Source organism: Gracilinanus agilis, chromosome 3 (assembly GCF_016433145.1).
Source record: "Gracilinanus agilis isolate LMUSP501 chromosome 3, AgileGrace, whole genome shotgun sequence".
NCBI classification, from domain to species: domain Eukaryota; kingdom Metazoa; phylum Chordata; class Mammalia; order Didelphimorphia; family Didelphidae; genus Gracilinanus; species Gracilinanus agilis.
In genome coordinates, this window is record NC_058132.1 from 220,009,569 (window position 1) to 220,030,024 (window position 20,456).

Sequence of the window (20,456 nt, forward strand, 5' to 3'; positions counted from 1 at the left end):
AGGGGGAGGGTGGCCTTGTGCCCACAGAGAGCACGTTGCATACCATCTTTGGCACCAGTGTCATAAGTTTGCCATCACTTCCATAGAATAAGTACATCAAATCTATAAACTCATAAATAAATCAATTCATACCATTTCTGGAAGTTTACATACTAAGCTGAAGCTTAAATAAAACTAAAAAATAAATAATGAAAAGATTGGACACATTGGAAAAGACTTCAATGTTGAGAGAGATTTAAAAAAAGTTAATAACAGATAATGAAAGGGCTGTGTCTTTGAAATAATGGAATAAAATTTTGAAAAGCTTTGAATGATTCTAGAAGATTAAAGGGCCTGGCATGCTATGGTCTATGGGATCTGGAAGAGTCTTGGAGAATTGAATGACTAAACAACAATAATAATATGCACATATATATCTGTATAAATAACTATATGTTTATATACACACATTCACACATGGCTACATGCATACGCTCATCCATGTATCAATATTGCTCTGATATCCTATGTTAAGAGCCTTTCAAAAGGTAGAGGTTGCCAAAATATGATAGGTAAATATTCTCTTTACAAACTTATGTAATGTTTATGTAGTCAAGTAGTTTATGGTTTAAAATTTACTTTTTAATGTGTGACAACTTGTCAATAATTACATGTACAAAATAATACAAATATAATTTAAAAATTCAAAATCTAAATTAGACAAATGGACACTTCATCAATTGACATGTCAAAGAGTAAATTTTCTTCTTTAAAGAAGAAATGTAAACCTTTTGATTGAAGAAATTCTGTCATTTTTGTCATTTTGAGCTTTGTGTCTCTAGAACTAATACAATATTTGGTGATTTTCTTTGGTGTTAATAAATGTTGATTGATCAATTATAATCGAATTTAAACTGGTAAATGATTATTTTATTATATATATGTGTGTATATATATATTTCAGATATAATTTTAATAATCATCTTCTGATATTTTGTGATCTATAATCCCTGGATCCTGTTTCTTCCCATTATCCCATTATTGCAAGTATATAATATAGGGGATACATATGCTAATATGCAACATATTTTCATGTTTGTAAGGTTATAAAAGATAACACATATTATTTACACTAAAGAAAATAAACAAAGAACATGAAGTGAAGAATGGTATTATTCAGTCTGCATTAAGAGTCCATCAGTTCTTTCTGTGAAAGTGGATATCCTTTTCAATCACAAGTACCTTAAATTTCTCTTAGATCCTCTTGTGATAATACTTAAATTCTTCCCAGTGGATCATTCAATATTATTGCTTTCATTGTGTACAATATTCTCCTGTTTCTGCTCACTATTTTGCATCACTTCATATGTCTCCTGAATTGTTTGTGATTGTCTTATTTATTATTTCTTATGGGACTTCCTGGTTAAGAAGGCTGCAGAGTTGAAGCAGGACTCTTAACTCTCCTAACTGAGAGATACATAATACCTCAAAAGGACATAAAAACCAAATCCAGACGAATGAAGGCACCCCACAATATGCACAGCATTGAATATACATGAGATTTGGGCATTTCCACTCTATAAGGAGGTGAAATAGCTCTCACTAAAAAGAGAGCTGATCAATCCACCCCCTACACCACCTACAGCTCCAGAGCAAGAAGACAAGAGTTAGAGTAAGTGTGGGGCATTCACTAAGTCACTAAGTTCTTGGCAACTAACTGGGATCACCAGGGGCTTGCTCCTGAGAGCAGAAAGACTTAAGACACCAAGAGACTAAAGAATGAATACTTTGAGCAGAGATCTTGAGCATCGTCCTTGGGCTCGGACTTAGAGCAGAAGACTGTGGAAGCAGGGAGCTTAGACTCCTAAATAAGCCTTGGGCAGAGGAGCAAGAAAGGGGACCACCAGGAGGCTTTACCATGAGAACAGCTAGATGTGAGACCCTAGGAGCCTAAAGAGCACAGAACTTAGGTGCCAGGATAAAGCTGAGAGGGGCAGCACTGCACTGTGACTCAGGCAAAAACTGCTCCAGAGCTCTATACACAGAGAGGCAGCCCACCTCACTCAGACTTCCAAATGAAAAGGAAAAACCAATATAATAATGTTAAGCAATGCCCAAGAACTAACCAAGAGGAAATCATTAACACTTGATAACTTTGTCACAGAAAAAATCCAGACAACAGAGCAGACAGCAGAAGAGGACAAACAAGGAAACACATCCAAATCTTCCCAAAAAAGTGAACATTGGTCACAAGCTCATGAAAAGTTCAAATCTGAGATCATGAGAAATATGGAAGAGATTTGGCAAGAAAAGTGCGAAATAGCTCAAAAGGAAATTAACAGGTTAAAAGGCAGAAACTCCCAATTGGAGAAAGATGCCCCAAAATCAAATGAAATGATAAGCAAATTGGAGATCCAATTTAAACAGCAGGAAATCATGAAAAACAGGATAGACCAAACTGAAAAGGAAAATCGGTCTCTAAAGACAAGAATTGGGCAAGTAGAAGCCAATGATCTTGCAAGACAGCAAGAATTAATAAAGCAAAGTCAAAAGAATGACAAAATAGAAGGAAACATGAAATATCTCTCTGAGAAAATGACAGATCAAGAAAACAGTTCTAGAAGAGACAATTTGAGAATCAGCGGTCTTTTGAAAAATCAGAAATTAATAGAAATTTAGACACCATATTGCGAGAAAATATATAAGAAAACTGCCCTGATGTTCTTCAACAAGAGAGCAAAATAGACATTGAAAGAGTCCAGAAATCACCTTCTAAATTAAACCCTTAAAAATCAACCCCAAGGGAGGTTCCAGGTTAAGATGGAGGCAGAGTAAGAAGCAGCTCTTAACCTCTCCTGATCGAATCACACAAAACTCCTCAAGGGGACATAAAAACAAGTCCAGACGAATGGAGGAACCCCACTACAGGACACAGCATGGAAGGTACGTGGAATCGAGGCATTTCCATGCTATGAAGGGGTGAAACAGCTCTCACTAAATCGCAGGCTGAGCAACCACTCCACCCCCACCCCCACCACACACAACATCTATAGTGCTGAAGCCAGCTAAAAAGAAATAGAGCAAGTTTGGGGCACCCATCGAGTCATTGGCAGCTCCGGGGCCTGTTCCTGAGAGCAGCAAGATTTAGGACCCCAATAAGCCAAAGATCACACGCGAAATCTAAGCGCGGGAGCAGAGAGTGGGCTGAGAGCACAGGCACAGATGGAGGCTTGGGTGGAGGCAGACAAAGCCAGGAACTAAAGCTCTGAAAACCTGAGTGGGGAACCAGTGCAGACGGGTATACGACTGTGGAAGCAGCGCCCTGAGACTTGTAAAGGAAGCTCCTGCAGAGGATCAAGCAAGGGGGTCCACCAGGGGGCTTGACCTTGGAAAAAACCAGAACTCAGACCTCAGGAGCCAATAGACCGCTGACAGACACTGAGCGCGAGGATAAACCTGAGAAGCTGCTGGGCTAATGATGGCTACCCAGTCTCAGGAAGCTCAGAAGAGAAAGAATAACAAAAAGAAAAAAAAGCCTTTAACACTTGACAACTGTTACACAGAGAAAATCCAGACAACTGAGCAAACAGAGGAGGAGAACAAACAACCATATGGACCATCCTCAAATGAGGAAAACTCCTCACAAGCTATGGAAGAGTTTAAAACTGAGATTTTGAGGAAAATGGACAAGATCTGGCAAGAAAATAACTGTTTAAAAGGTAGAATCTTGCAATTGAACACCAGAAATGAACAGATTGAAAAGGAATACCAGAAGATTATGGCAGAAAACCAGAAGATTATGACCAAAAACTGAAAGATTATAGCCGAAAATCAATCCCTAAAGGCTAGAATTGAGCAAGTAGGAGCTAATGATCTCTCAAGACAACAAGAACAAATAAAACAAAGTCAAAAGACTGAAAAAATAGAAGGAAACATGAAATATCATGAATACACCTTCTTCTCAGCTGCACATGGCACATTCACAAAGATTGACCATGTTATAGGGCATAGAATCATTGCAAACAAATGCAAAAGAGCAGAAATAATAAATGTAATCTTCTCAGATGATAATGCAATAAAAATAATAATTAGTGAGGGCACTTGGACAGGAAAATCAAAAACTAATTGGAAATTAAATAATATGATTCTTCAAAACCAATTTGTCAAAGAAGGAATCATAGAAACAATCAACAATTTCATTGATGAAAATGACAATGAGGAGACATCCTACCAAACTCTGTGGGATGCGGCCAAGGCAGTACTCAGGGGGAAATTTATATCCTCGAGTGCATATATTAACAAATTAAGGAGGGCAGAGATCAATGAATTGGGCATGCAACTCAAAAAATTAGAAAGTGAGCAAATTAAAAATCCCCAGATGAAAACTAAATTAGAAATACTAAAAACCGAGGGAGAAATTAATAAAATCGAAAGTAAAAGAACTATTGAATTAATAAATAAGACTAGAAGCTGGTACTTTGAAAAAACAGATAAAATAGACAAAGTACTAGTCAATCTAATAAAAAAAAGGAAAGAAGAAAACCAAATTGATAGTATCAAAAATGAAAAGGGAGACTTCACCTCTAATGAAGGGGAAATTAAGGCAATCATTAAAAACTATTGTGCCCAATTATATGGCAATAAATATAACAATTTAGGAGATATGGACGAATATTTACAAAAATATAAACTACCTAGATTAACAGCAGAAGAAATAGAATACCTAAATAATCCCATATCAGAAAAAGAAATTTAACAAGCCATCAAAGAACTCCCTAAGAAAAAATCGCCAGGGCCTGATGGATTCACAAGTGAATTCTATCAGACATTCAAAGAGCAACTAATCCCAATACTATACAAATTATTTGATATGATAATCAAAGAAGGAGTCCTACCAAATTCCTTTTATAACACAAATATGGTACTGATTCCAAAACCAGGGAGATCAAAAACAGAGAAAGAAAACTATTGACCAATCTCCCTAATGAACATAGATGCAAAAATCTTAAATAGAATACTAGCAGAGACTCCAGCAAGTAATTAAGAAGATCATCCACCATGATCAGGTGGGATTTATACCAGGAATGCAAAGTTGGTTCAACATTAGGAAACCATCCACATAATTGACCATATAAACAGTCTAACAAACAAAAATCACATGATTATTTCAATAGATGCTGAAAAAGCCTTTGACAAAATACAGCATCCATTCCTATCAAAACACTGAAAAGTATAGGAATAGAAGGACCTTTCCTAAAAATAATAGACAGTATATACCTAAAGGCATCAACAAACATCATATGCAATGGCAATAAATTAGAAGCCTTCCCAATAAGATCAGGAGTGAAACAAGGATGCCCATTATCACCTCTATTATTTAACATTGTACTAGAAACACTAGCAGTTGCAATTAGAGAAGAAAAAGTAATTGAAGGTATCAAAGTGGGCAAGGAGGAGACTAAGCTATCACTCTTTGCAGATGATATGATGGTCTGCTTAAAAAATCCTAGAGAATCAACTAAGAAGCTTGTAGAAATAATCAACAACTTTAGCAAAGTTGCAGGATACAAAATAAATGCACATAAATCATCAGCATTTCTATACATTTCCAACACACTAGAGCAGCAAGAAGTAGAAAGAGAAACACCATTTAAAATCACCCTAGACAATATAAAATACTTAGTAATATACCTACCAAAACAAACACAGCAATTATATGAAAACAACTACAAAACACTTTCCAAACAAATAAAACTGGATCTAAACAATTGGAAAGCCATTGATTGCTCATGGGTAGGACGAGCTAACATAATAAAAATGACAATTCTACCCAAATTAATTTACCTATTTAGCGCCATACCTATCAAGCTACCAAAAACCTTCTTTACTGAATTAGAAAAAAGTATAACAAATTTCATTTGGAATAACAAAAGATCAAGAATATCAAGGGAAATAATGAAAAAAAAATGTGAAGGAAGGGGGCCTAGCAGTACCAGATATTAAACTATACTATAAAGCAGCAATCATCAAAACAATATGGTACTGGCTAAGAGATAGAGAGGAGGATCAATGGAATAGACTTGGGATAAATGACATCAGGAAGACAGTGTATGATAAACCCAAAGAGCCCAACTTTTGGGACATGAATCCACTATTTGACAAAAACTGCTGCGAAATTTGGAAAACAATATGGGAGAGATTAGGTCTAGATCAACATCTCACACCCTACACCAAGATAAATTCAGAATGGGTGAACGACTTGAATATAAAGAGGGAAACTATAAACAAGTTAAGTGAACACAGAATAGTATATCTGTCAGATCTGTGGGAAAGGAAAGACTTTAAAACCAAGCAAGAGTTAGAGAAAATTACAAAATGTAAATTAAATGGTTTTCATTATATTAAACTAAAAAGGTTTTGTACAAACAAAAACAATGTAGTCAAAATCAGAAGGGAAACAACAAATTGGGAAAAAATCTTTATTATGAAAAGCTCGGACAGGGGTCTAATTACTCAAATATACGAGGAGTTAAAGCAATTGTATAAAAAATCAAGCCATTCCCCAATTGATAAATGGGCAAGAGACATGAATAGACAATTTTCAGGTAAAGAAATCAAAAGTATCAATAAGCAGATGAGAAAGTGTTCCAAATCTCTAATAATTAGAGAAATGCATATCAAAACAACCCTGAGGTATCACCTCACACCTAGCAGATTGGCTAAAATGAAAGAAGAGGAGAGTAATGAATGTTGGAGGGGATGTGGCAAAATTGGGACATTAATGCATTGCTGGTGGAGCTGTGAACTGATCCAGCCATTCTGGCTGGCAATTTGGAATCATGCTCAAAGGGCTATAAAAGAATGCCTGACCTTTGATCCAGCCATACCATTGCTGGGTTTGTACCCCAAAGAGATCATAGATGAACAGACTTGTATGAAAATATTCATAGCTGCGCTTTTTGTGGTGGCAACAAATTGGAAAAGGAGGGTATGTCCTTCAATTGGGGAATGGTTGAAGAAACTGTGGTATATGTGGGTGATGGAATACTATTGTGCTAAAAGGAATAATAAACTGGAGGAGTTCCAGGTAAACTGGAGAGACCTCCGGGAACAGATGCAGAGCAAAAGGAGCAGAGCCAGAAGAACTCTGTACACAGAGACTGATATACTATGGTAAAATTGAATGTAATGGACCTCTGTACCAGCAGCAATACAATGACCCAGGACAATTCTGAGGGATTTATGGTAAACATGCTACCCATATTCAGAGGAAGGACTGCAGGAGAGGAAACATATAAGAAAAACAACTGCTTGAATGCATGGGTCAGGGTGGGCATGATTGAGAGTGTGGACTCGAAACTACCACACTAATGCAAGTACCAACAATTTGGAAATTGGTCTTGTTCAAGGACACATGACAAAACTAGTGGAAATGCGCATTGGCCATGGTTGGGGGGAGTGCGGGGGGGGGGAGGTGAAGGGGAAAGGAGGAGCCTGAATCATGTAACCATGTTAAAAATGAATATTAATAAATGTTAAAAAAAATCAACCCCAAGGAATATAATTGCCATATTCAAGAGTTTCCAAGTTAAGGAAAAAATTTTACAAGAAGCCAGAAAAAGAAAATTGAGATATCAAGGAACACCAATCAGGATTACAAATGATCTGGCAGCCTCAATGATAAAAGACCTCAAGACATGGAATATGATATTCAGAAAGGCAAGAGATCTGGGTCTACAACCAAGGATCACCTACACATCAAAACTGACTATATACTTTCAGGGGAAAGTATGGGCACTCAACAAGAGAGAAGATTTCCAAGTATTTGTAAAGAAGAGATCAGACTAAATGGAAAGTTTTATATCCAACCATAAAAATCAAGAGAAACCTGAAAAGGCAAATGAGAAAGAGAGGGAAAAGAAAGAAAACTCTTACTCTTAAATTTCCTCCTTTAAGGGCTGTAATAAGATCAAATTATTTGTAATCTTTTTTTTAAGATTTAAATTGTTTTTTTTTTTAGAAAAATTTTCAATGGTTACATGATTCATGTTTTTACTTTCTGCTTCGCCTCCCCTTCACCTACTCCCTCCCTTATCTGAAACATATTTTCACTGGTTTTAACATGTGTCATCAATCAGGAATTATTTACATATTATTGATAGTTGTATTGGTGTGGTTGTTTTGAGTCTACATCCCCAATCATGTCTGCATCAACCCATGTATTGAAGCTATTGTTTTTCTTCAGTGTTTCCATTCCTGTAAATCTTCCTCGGAATGTGGGTAGCATTCTTTTTCATAAATCCCTCAAAATTGTCCTGGGTCATTCATTTCATGTGATTTTACCACAGTGTATCAGTTTCTGTGTACAATGCTTACCTGGTTCTGCTCCTTTCACATTGCATCAGTTCCTGGAGGTCATTCCAGTTCACATGGAATTCCTCCAGTTTATTATTTCTTTGAGTACAATAGTATTCCATCACATGCATATACCATAATCTGTTCAGCCATTCCCCAATTGAAAGGCATACCCCTTTTTTCCAGATTTTTGCCACCACAAAAAGTACAGCTATAAATATTATTTTACAGATCTTTTCATCTATGATCTTTTTGGGGTACAAACACAGAAATGCTGTGACTGGATCAAAGGGTAGGCATTTTTTAGAGCTTATTGGGCATAGTTCCAAATTGCTATCCAGAAGTTTTGGAACAGTTCACAACTTCACCAGCAATGGATTAATGTCCCAATTTTTCCACATCCCCTCTGACATTCATTACTCTCCACTGCTATCATTTTAGTCAATCTGCTAGGAGTGAGTTGGTACCTCAGAATTGTTTTAATTTGCATTTCTATAATTATTAGAGACTTAGAACACTTTCTCATGTGCATATTGATAATTTTGATTTCTTTATCTGAAAATTGCCTATTCATGTCCCTTGCCCATTTAATAATTGGGCATGGCTTGATTTTTCATAAAATTGATTTAGCTCCTTGTATATATAAGAAATTAGACCTCTGTTAGAGTTTTTTATAAAGATTTTTTACCAGATTGTTGTTTCCCTTCTGATTTTAGTTGCATTGTTTTTGTTTGTACAAAACCTTTTTAATTCAATATAATCAAAATTATTTATTTTGCATTTTGTAATTTTTTTAACTTTTGCTTGGTTTTAATTTTTTTCCTTTTCCCATAGATATGACAAGTATACTATTCTATGTTAACTAATTTACTTATAATTTCCTTCTTTATATTCAGGTCTTTCAACCATTCTGAATTTATTTTGGTGTAGGGAGTAAGATGTTAATCTAAAACTAATGTCCCCCATATTGTTTTCCAAATTTTCCAGCAGTTTTTGTCAAATAATGGATTTTTGTCCCAAAAGTTGGGCTCTTTGGGTTTATCATACACTGTCTTGCTGATGTCTCTTACCCCAAGTCTATTCCCCTGATCATCCCTTCTGTCTCTTAGCAAGTACCATACCATTTTGATGATTGCTGCTTTATAGTATAGTTTAATATCTGGTACTGCTAGGTCCCCTTCCTTCACATTTTTTTCATTATTTCCCTTGATATTCTTGACCTTTTATCATTCCAAATGAACTTTGTTATACTTTTTTTCTAATTCAGTAAAAAAAAGTTTCTTGGTAGTTTGATAGTTATGGAACTAAATAAGTAAATGAATTTGGGTAGAATGTCATTTTTATTATGTTAGCTCATCCTACCCATGAGTAATCAATGTTTTTCCCATTGTTTAGACCTAGTTTTAATTGTTTGGAAAGTGTTTTGTAGTTGTCTTCCTATAATTGCTGTGTTTGTTTTGGTAGGTATATTCCTAAGTATATTATATTGTCTAGGGTGATTTTAAATGGTGTTTCTCTTTCTACCTCTTACTGTTGTGGTGTGTTCGAAATATGTAGAAATGCTGATGATTTATGTACATTTATTTTGTATCCTGCCACTTTGCAAAAGTTGTTGATTACTTCTATTAGTTTTTTAATTGATTCTCTAGGATTTTTTAAGTAGACCATTATATCATCTACAAAGAGAGATAGCTTAGGCTCCTCATTGTCTATTTTAATACCTTTAATTTATTTTTCTTCTCTAATTGCTGTTGTTGGTGTTTCTAGTACAATGTTAAATAATAGAAGTGATAATGGGCATCCTTTTTTCATGTCTCACCTTACTGGAAGGCTTCTAATTTATCCCCATTGCATATGGTGCTTGTTGATGGTTTTAGATATATACTGTTTATTACTTTTAGGAAAGGTCCTTCTATTCATATACTTTCTGGTGTTCTTAATAGGAATGGGTGTTGTATTTTGTCAAAGGTTTTTTCAGCATCTATTGAGATAATCATGTAGTTATTTTTGGTTTGCTTGTTGATATGGTCAATTGTGTGAATGGTTTTACTGATGTTGAAACATCCTTGCATTCCTGGTATAAATCCCACCTGATCATAATCAATAACCCTCATGATTACTTGTTGTATTCTTTTTCCTAGTATTCTGTTTAAGATTTTTTTCATCTATGTTCATTAATGAGACTGGATTGTAGTTTTCTTTCTCTCTTTCTGATCTACCTTGTTTGGGATCTGTACTATATTTGTATCAAAAAGGAGATGGGAAGAACTCCTTCTTTGCTTATTATGTCAAATAGTTTGTATAGTATTGGAATTAGTTGTTCTTTGAAGGTTTGATAGAATTCACTTATGAATCCATCTGCTCCTGGGGATTTTTTCTTAGGGAGTTCTTTGATGGCTTGTTCAATTTCTTTTTCTGATATGGGATTATTTAAATATTCTATTTCCTCTAATGTTAATCTAGGCAATTTTTATTTTTGTATATATTCATCCGTTTTACCTAAGTTGCTATATTTATTGCCAAATAATTTGGGGAAATAGTTTTTAATCATTGCCTTGATTTTCTCTTTATTAGAGGTAGGGTCTCCCTTTTCATCTTTGATACTGATAATTCAGTTTCCTTCTTTCCTGTTTTTAATTAGATTGATCAGTACTTTGTCAATTTTGTTTGTCTTTTCAAAGTACCAGCTTCTAGTCTTATTTACTAATTCAATAGATCTTTTACTTTGAATTTTATTGATTTCTCCTTTAATTTTTATAATCTCTAATTTAGTTTTTAACTGGGGATTTTTAGTTTGTTCCCTTTGTATTTTTTTTTGATTTGCACTCTCTGTTCATTCATCTTTGCCCTCCCAAGTTTGTTAATATATGATCTCAAGGATATAAATTTCCCCCTGAGTACTGCCTTAGCTGTACCCCACAGAGTTCAGTAGGATGTCTCATTATTGTCATTCTCTTCAATGAAATTATTGTTTTTTTCTCTGATTTCTTCTTTAACTAATGGGTTTGGGGGAACATATTATTTAATTTCCAATTAGTTTTTGATTTGCCTGCCCATGTGCCCTTACTAATTATAATTTTTATTGCATTATGATCTGAATAAATTACATTTATTATTTCTGCTCTTTTGCAATTGTTCGTAATATTTCCATGCCCTAGTACATGATTAGTCTTTGTGAATGTACCATGTGCATCTGAAAACATGTATTTCTTTTTGTCCCTTTTTATTTTTCTCTACATATCAATTAAATCTAATTTTAATAGGATTTCATTCACCTCTCTTATCTGTTTCTTATTTATTTTTTGTTTTGATTTATCTAGATCTGAAAGAGGAATATTTAGACCTCCCACTAGTATCGTTTTACTATCTATTTCTTTCTTTAACTCTGCCAGTTACTCCTTTAGAAATATGGATGATATACCATTTGGTGCATACATGTTGAATACTGTTATTTCCTCATTGTCTATACTGCCTTTTATCAGGATGTAATTACCTTTCCTCACTCTTTTAATCATATTTATTTTTACTTTGGCTTTGTCAGAAATCATGATCTCAACTCCTGCCTTCTTTTTCTCAGTTGAAGCCCAAAAGATTTTGCTCCAGCCCTTCAAATTAAACCTGTGTATGTACACCCACCTCAAATGTGTTTCTTGTAGACAACATATGTTAGGATTTTGATTTCAAATCCAGTCTGCAATTTCCTTCCATTTTATGGGGGAGTTCATACCATTCACATTCAGAATTATAATTATCACTTGTGCATTCCCTGACATTTTAGTACCTTTCCTAGTTCTACCCCTCTACTTACACTCTTTCCTTTTAAACCAGCAATTTATTTTAAATCAGTCCCCCTTGTCCCCTCATTTTATTTACTTCCCTTTCCAGCTTCTCCCTTATTGTTCCCCTCTTTTTATTGTTTAAGGCCTAATAAATTCCTTCCCCATCTCCTCCCCTCCCTTTTTAATCTCCCCACTCCCCTGATTCCCTTGGTTTATGCCTTCTGACTTTCTTAGGAGATTTAGATAGAATTCTATATCCCAATGGAAATTCCTACTCTTTCCTCTCAGGGTTAATTTCAGAGTAACATTTAAATATTACCTGTTAATGCTCTTTTCCTCTCCTTCTTATAATAGTATTCATTCCCTCCCCTTTCCATGCCCACTTTGTGTGGTAAAGAATACCCTATTTTTCTTATTGATTCAAGTTTCTCTTGGTGCCATCTACTATTTTCCCCCCACATCAGCTTAGACCATTTAGATCTCCAACCTCTCCCTATGAATAATTCCTCTAATTACTCTAATAGTGAATGTAGTTTTTGAAAATTACACATAACATTTCTCCATATAGGTATACAAATAATTTTATCTTATTGAAGCCCTTAAAAAGGCAAATTTAAAAATAAGAATTTTCTTTCTTTCCTCTCTGTTTTTTATTTTCCTTTTCATTTTTCTCATGGTTTTTGTGTTTGGATATTGAACTTTCCATTTAGTCCTGGTCTTTTCTGTGCAAATACTTGGAAATCTTCTATCTCGTTTAATGCCCATACTTTCTCCTGGAAGTATGTAGTAAGTTTTGATGGGTAGGTGATCCTTGATTGTAGACCCAGTTCTCTTGCCTTTTTGAATATCATATTCCAGGCCTTGAAGACTTTTAGTGTGGAGGCTGCCAGATCCTGTGTGATCCTGATTGGTGCTCCTTGATTTCTGAAATGTCTCTTTCTGGTTTCTTGTAAAATATTTTCTTTTACTTGAAAGCTCTCGAATTTGTCTATTATATTCCTAGGTGTTGTCTTTTCAGAGTTTAGTGTTGAGGGTGACTTATGGATCCTTTCAATGTCTATATTGCCCTCTTGTTGAAAAACTTCACAGCAGTTTTGTTGGATAATTTCTTGTAGTATGGATTCCAAATTTCTATTAATTTCTGCTTTTTCAGGAAGATCAATGATTCCCAAATTGTCTCTTCTAGACCTGTTTTCTTGATATGTCAATTATTAGTGAGATATTTCATGTTTCCTTCTATTTTATCAGTCTTTTGACTTTGCTTTACTTGTTCTTGCTGTCTTGAGAGATCATTGGCTTCTACTTGCCCAATTCTGGTCTTTAGAGACTGGTTTTCTACTATAATCTTTTGATTTTCCTTTTTGATTTTATCTATTCTGTTTTTCATGGTTTCCTCCAATTTGCTTATCATTTCATTTGATTTTGGGGCATTTTCTCCAATTGGGAGTTTCTGTCTTTTAACCTGTTAATTTCCTTTTGAGCTATTTCCCACTTTTTTTGCCAAATCTCTTTTATCTATCTCATATTTGAACTCTTTAAGAGATTGACCAATTTTCACTTTGGGGGGAAGGTTTGGATGTGATTACTTGTTTGTTCTCCTCTGCTGTTTGTTCTGTTTTCTGGATTTTTCTGTGTAATCCTTGTCAAGTGTTAAAGATTTCTTCTTGATCTTTCTCTTTTGGTGTTCTTGTGCCTGGCATGCCATTATTATTATTTCTTTCTCAGTCAGAAGTCTGAGTGAGGCAGACTGGCTTTCTGACTATCCTATAGAGCTGTGGAGCAGCTTTTGTCTGAGTCACAGCTCCATGCACCCTCTTGGATTTATCCTCTCACCCAGGATGGGTCTAAAATCTTTAGGCTCCTGAGGTCTCAAGTCTAGTTGTTCTCAGGGTCAAAGCCTCTTGGTGGCCCCCTTGATTCTATGCCCAAACCTCCTTTAACCATCTCAGGGCTCCACATCCATAGTCATGCACCCCTCTGCACTGGGTCCCTACCCAAGTTCCAAGACTGCTGTCAACATCCACATCCACACCTGAGTTTAATGTCCATGCCTGAGCTGAAGATCGGCTTTCAAATAAGATTCTTTAGCCTCTTGAAGTCTTAAGTCTTGCTGCTCTCAGGAGCAGGCTCTGGTGATCCCAGGTAGCTGTCCGATTTTTGTTCTATCACTTGTGTACTGGTTTTGGCACTGTGGGTGGTGTCTGGGGGAGTGGGTTGCTCAGCTTGCATTTTAGTGAGAGATATTTCATCCCCTTATAGCAGGGAAATGCACCAGTCCCATGTCCCTTCAATGCTGCACCTTGGTGTGAGGTCCCTTTGTTCATTTGGATTTGTTTTTATGACCTCTTGAAGAGTCCTATATGTGTGGGTTAGGAGAGGTTAAGCAGCTGCTTCTACCCTGCCTCCTTCTTAACCTGGAAGTCCTTTGCCTATTTGTATTTATATATGGAGAAATGTTATGTGTAATTCTCAAAAATTGTATTCACTACTATAATAATTAAAAGAATTATTCATCAGGAGAGGTTGGAGTACTAAATGGTCTAATATTATATGGAAAAAAGAGGGTTGGAAATAGAAGATGGCACCAAGAGAAACTTGAAGGAATAAGAAATTAGGATGATCTGTACCACAGAAAGAGGGCATGGGAAGGAGAGGGGATGAATACTACTATAAGAAGGAGAGGAAGAGAGAATTAATAGGAAATACTTAAACCTTAATCTCAGCAGAATTAATCCTGAGATGGAAGAGTACCTATATCCATTGGGATATCGGATTCTATCTTACCCTATGGAGAAAGTCAGAAGGGATTAACCAAGGGGGGGTACAATCGGGTGGGGAATTAAAAAAGTCAGGGAAACAGAGGAGGAAGAGAATTCATTAGGCCTTAAAATTAATAAGAAGGGGGGGGAAAGAGGTGGTAGAAAGGGAAGTAAACTAAGGGAAGGGATAATGGGGACTAATTTAAAACAAACCATTGGTTTAAAAGGAAATAGCTTGTGAATAAGGGGCAGAACTAGAAGAGGATATCAAAATGTTGGGGAATACACAGCTGATAATTATAACTCTGAATGTGAATGAGATGAACACACACATAAACTGGAAGCAAAGAGCAGAATGCATTAGATAACAAAATACTACCATATATTGTCTACAAGAAACACACGAGAGACAGGTAGACATAAATATAGTAAAAAGTAAAGGCTAGAACAAAATCTATTGAGCTTCAACTGAGAAAAAGAAGCCAGGAGTGGCAATCATGATTTTTGGCAAAGCCAAAGTAAAAATAGATCTGATTAAAAGTGATTGGGAAGGTAATTGCATCATGATAAAAGTCAGTAGAGACAATGAAGAAATCACATTACTCAACATGTTTACACCAAATGTTATAGCATTCAAATTGGGAGTGTGAATCAAAAAAAAAAAACTACAAAGGGAACAAACTAAAAATCCCCAGTTAAAAACTAAATTAGAGATTACAAAATATAAAGGAGAAATCAATAAAATTGAATGTAAAAGAACTATTGAATTAGTAAATAAGACTAGAAGCTGATACTTTGAAAAAATAAATAAAATTGACAAAGTTTTGGTCAATCTAATTAAAAAAGGAAAGAAGAAAACCAAATCGTCAGTATCAAATATGAAAATGGAGACCTCAACTCTAATGAAAAGGAAATCAAGGCAATAATTAAAAACTATTTTGCCCAATTATATAGCAATAAAGATAGCAATATAGGTGATATGAATGAATATTAACAAAAATATAAATTGCCTTAATAGTAGAAGAAGTAGAATACTTAAATAATCTCATATCAGAAAAAGAAATTGAACAAGCCATCAAAGAACTCCCTAAGAAAAATTCCCCACAACCAGTTGGATTCACAAGTGAATTCTATCAAACCTTCAAAGAAAAACTAATCCCCAAAACATAATTAGGAAAGGAGTCCTACCAAACTCTTTTTATGACACAAATATGGTACTGATCTCAAAGCCAGGATACTACAAAAAATAATAGAATACTAGCAAAAAGACTCCAGCAAGGGATCATGAGGGTTATTCACTATGATCCAGTGGGATTTATACCAGGAATGCAAGGATGGTTCAATATTAGGAAAACCATTCACATAATTGACCATATAAACAAGAAATCCAAAAAAATCACATGATTTTCTCAATAGATGCTGAAAAAGCCTTCGACAAAACACAACACCCAGGGGGATGCTATCCACCAGGCATTGGATCACATAATGGCCTTTGGCATGAAATGCATTGCATAGGGTATTATATAGAGATCTTGGAAGAATGGGTTTGTCTGCACTAGAAAACCATATACCTCTCACTAATTTGGCCCCTAGATTTTCTATCCAGTGCTTCACTTCCCTTGAGAAGTATGCCGTTTGAGATCTGCTTCATCCACCAAGGAGAAGTTCAGCACATGGATGGGACCAAATCAGGCACCATATTTGGCTGTTATATCTGCCCTTTGGTTTCCTAATGAGACTCCATCTTCACACTTTGGATGTGATTGGGCATGCATCACTGCCACTTCTTTGGGTAACTGGACAACTTCCAGGAGTTGGTTTATAAGGCTCCCATAGGCTATTTCCTTCCAACCAGCAGTTATAAATCCCTGATATCTCCAGATTTGGCCAGTACAATGGACTACATTGAATGCATATTTGCTGTTGGTATACACATTTATCCTTCTGCTCCAGCCAATTTCTAGAGCTCTAGTGAGACTCAGGATTTCAGCACCTTGAGCACTCATGGATTTTGGTAGAGCTGCATACCATAAAGTCTCATCTTGAGTCACAATAGCTGCACCAGTATACCGTTCCCCATCTAACACAAAAGCAGAACCATCGGTGAACAGTGTCAGGTCTGGAGAGAACAAAGGGATATTTGTCAGGTCATCTCTAGTTTTCTGAACTATTTCCAAGGTATCTGCACAGCTATGGATAGGTTCCCCTTCTAATGGCAAGTATGGCATTAGTGTGGCTGGGTTGAGCTCTTTACAACAATGGAAAGTTAGGTTCTCATTGCCCAGCAACACAATTTGATATTGGGATAAGAACTGGGATTTAAACACTTGTAGGTTGCTGTTTTTCCAGATAGTATCTATTTGACGAGGTGAGTACAGAATGATCCTGCATCCCAAAACCAGATCTGAAGATTTCTTAACCATTAGGGCAGCAGCAGCAATTGTTCTCATATGTGGTGGCATCCCCCTAGCCACAACATCTAGCTGGGAGCTACAATAGGCTATTGGTCTAAATTAATCCCTTACACTAATTGATTGATCTACACTATTGATATACACTAAATTGATCTACACTAATACAGCACTGGCTATTCCCTTGTCCTCATGTACATATAGGTGAAATGATTTTGGATGGTCAGAGATACCCAGTGCAGAGCTTGAAAACACAGGTGTTTTCAGTTTTTCTATTGCATGCTTGTGCTCCTGTGTCAGTTTTAAAGGTTCTGAGACAGTGTTCCTAGTCAAGATTGTCAGAGGTTTTGAGATCAGATTATAACCAGGTATCCACTGCCTACAGTAACCCATGATTCCTAAATTTGCACAGAGCTGCTTCTTGGTCCTAGGCATGCACAGCTTCTGTATATGTCCAACTCTTGTTTGGGAAATCCATCTCATACCCTTTTCCAAGACAAAGCCAAGGTACTCTACTTTTGGCAAAAGCCACTGTAGCTTGGCCCTGGAGATCTTGTGTCCCTTTTGTATATCTCTTGTAATAGATATTTGCTGTCACTTTGACATACTGGAGCATTTGGTGACATTAACAAAAGGTCATCAACATAATGCACTAGTTTATTTTCAGTGAATATGGTTGATTCAAGATCTCTTTGCCAGATCTGGCAAAAGATATTTGCACTTTCTGAAAATCCTTGTGGAATTCTGGTCCAGCACACTTGTTTACTCTCCCAGGAAAATGCAAAAATCTTCTGACTGGACCCATGCAGGGGTACAGTTAAATGTGCACAGCACAGTTCCATGACTGTTAACCAGGTTGCACTGCTTGGAAATTCAGCAATGATATTTGCTGGGCTAGGTACCACTGCATGTCCCTTCTTAACAAAGTTGTTTACTGCTCTCAGATCATGCACAAAATGTCATTATGTTTTGCCATATGGATCTTTCTTTGGCTTTTTAATGGGCATAATAGGTGAGTTGTCCTCAGATAGAGTATAGATCAAAATGCCTTGTTCAGGGAGACTTTGGATTACGGGCCTGATACCCTCTGTGGCCTCTTTGCTCACTCTATACTGAGGAATCCTAGGTGGAGTGCCCTCTTTCACCTCAATCTTTAAAAGTGTGGCAGATTTTAAGATTCCCACATCAGTTGAATGCTTAGCCCAAACTGCCTCTGGTATATCTTTTGGTATTTCAAAGATATTCCCCATACGTTGTTCCTCCTCATCACCCTCCACTTGTCCTAGGAATAGCAATGGATGGTGCTTGAATGACTGTTTGGGTAAGTGTAGGAATATTTGGCCTGACATAACACTGGATAGTGGCACCTAATTTACAGAGAATATCCCTCCACAAAAGGTTGGATGGGTATCAGGGTATCAACAAAAAGGAATGATCCAAATTCATTGGGCCTATCTTCACCATCTTAGATCTTAGCTTGGGCACTAACTCCATTTACTCAGTGGCTCCTTTTACTCTCACGGATCCCATTAGTGTATACTTAGATAGAGAATTAGGGTGCAGATTTTAACACAGAACGGGTTTCTCTGGTGTCAATAAAAGCAGAATAGGTTTGATTCCCTATTGTCACCATAACCAAGGATTCCCTGTCTTTAACTGTCTGAGTAACAGGTACGAAAGATGATTCTATCTCAATGTCCCCTAAATCCCATTGATCTTGTTCTAGGACTTCTGTCTGTGCTGGCTCAGGATTCTGTGAGTGTAATGATGGCAAGTATCCTTCAAATGTGGCTTTTTGGACTGCCTGTGCCTTAATTGGCATCCCTGGAACATTCTTTTGCCTATCAGTGTTAAGGTGTATCTCAGTTTTCCCAGATCATGAGTAAGGTAGAGTGTCCTTCTCTTCACTGAACATGCTTTGCTTGACTTGTGCAAAGTTAGATTCAGGAGAGGTATTTCTCTGCATTAAGGGAAATTCTTCAGAATTGGGAAGGTGTTTTCGGTTCATGACCACATCCCAATCCTGTGAGTTTATTTTTTTCTTCTTGTACCTGACCCCTAGACTCTATATCAGTAACAGGAAACTTAACTGCAGATGTACTTTGCATAGGAAACAAAATCAGTGCTGTAGATTCTTTCTCTGTTCCTATTGGTGTCACTTTGTTTCTCTATTGGCTACTGACATTGATGGAATTGAATTCCTTTAAATGCATTAACTCAGAATCTATTCCAAAGGCAGTTCTCTCTGGAGTATCACAGGCTTGAAAGTGTGCTACAGCTGTATGCACCTGACTCTGAAGTAGGATTGGTATGAATTCTAGCTCCAGGATCCAGCTTTGTAGTTCCTTTAGTATTGTAGCAACTAGATTTTCCAATTTCACTTCCAGCTTCCCTAGTTGGTGATAGAGAAGAGGCTGTGCCTATGTCTGAGAATTTTGTATTTTCCTTCTCAATGGTCTGCAGGAGCCCATATCCTTTGTTGACATTGTCTGTTTCTAAGAGATCCCCATTAGACCACCTGTCTAAAACCATTTCTCTTTTTGTTTGGCCTTGCTGTACTACAGATTGATGTAAATGATCCACAGTCTTACTACAGAAAGATGTAGTAATCAATAGCAATCAATGAATGCTACTTTCTTCAAGCTTGTATCAAGAACTTTGCAGATGTGCCTGGTTCCCTATCAGTGTTCCCCACATCACTGTTTCCTTTCCCATAAATTCTCTCCTTTAATTCTTTTATATCCTCCTTCATTTGCAATTCCTCCTCAGTCATTTCTTTGTAACTTTGTGTTACATCCACCATCCCATAATTTATAATTTCTTCTGCACTCATTTTGTCTTTCCCACATTCCTCTGCCACATCACTGTCACTGCCCTTATCTGTCCTTGCAATAACTAGGGCTGCTTTCTTGGTTCATAAGCTGGTACGAGGCCTTTCTCCTTCGGACACGTATTCCTCCATTTTTGACAAACTAGGGGAATTACTAAATTTAGCACAGTTATGGTCACAACATCTTGTCTTTACTTTGTCACTGTAACTGTTGTTATCCTTGTTGTTGCTACTATTATTGCTGTTATTGTTATATCTGGAATTATAGTAGGTGTTTCTCCTGTTGTTTTCATTATTGTTATTGCTTTTATTCCCAAAATTTATCTGAGATTTAAACCTACAT

The 20,456-nt window shown here is 36.3% G+C and overlaps 1 pseudogene; it reads right to left on the reverse strand.

The window, feature by feature from the left end:
• Positions 1–19,815, reverse strand: part of LOC123241416 — a 110,570-nt pseudogene extending 90,755 nt beyond the window's left edge.
• Positions 19,816–20,456: the final 641 nt, after the last annotated feature.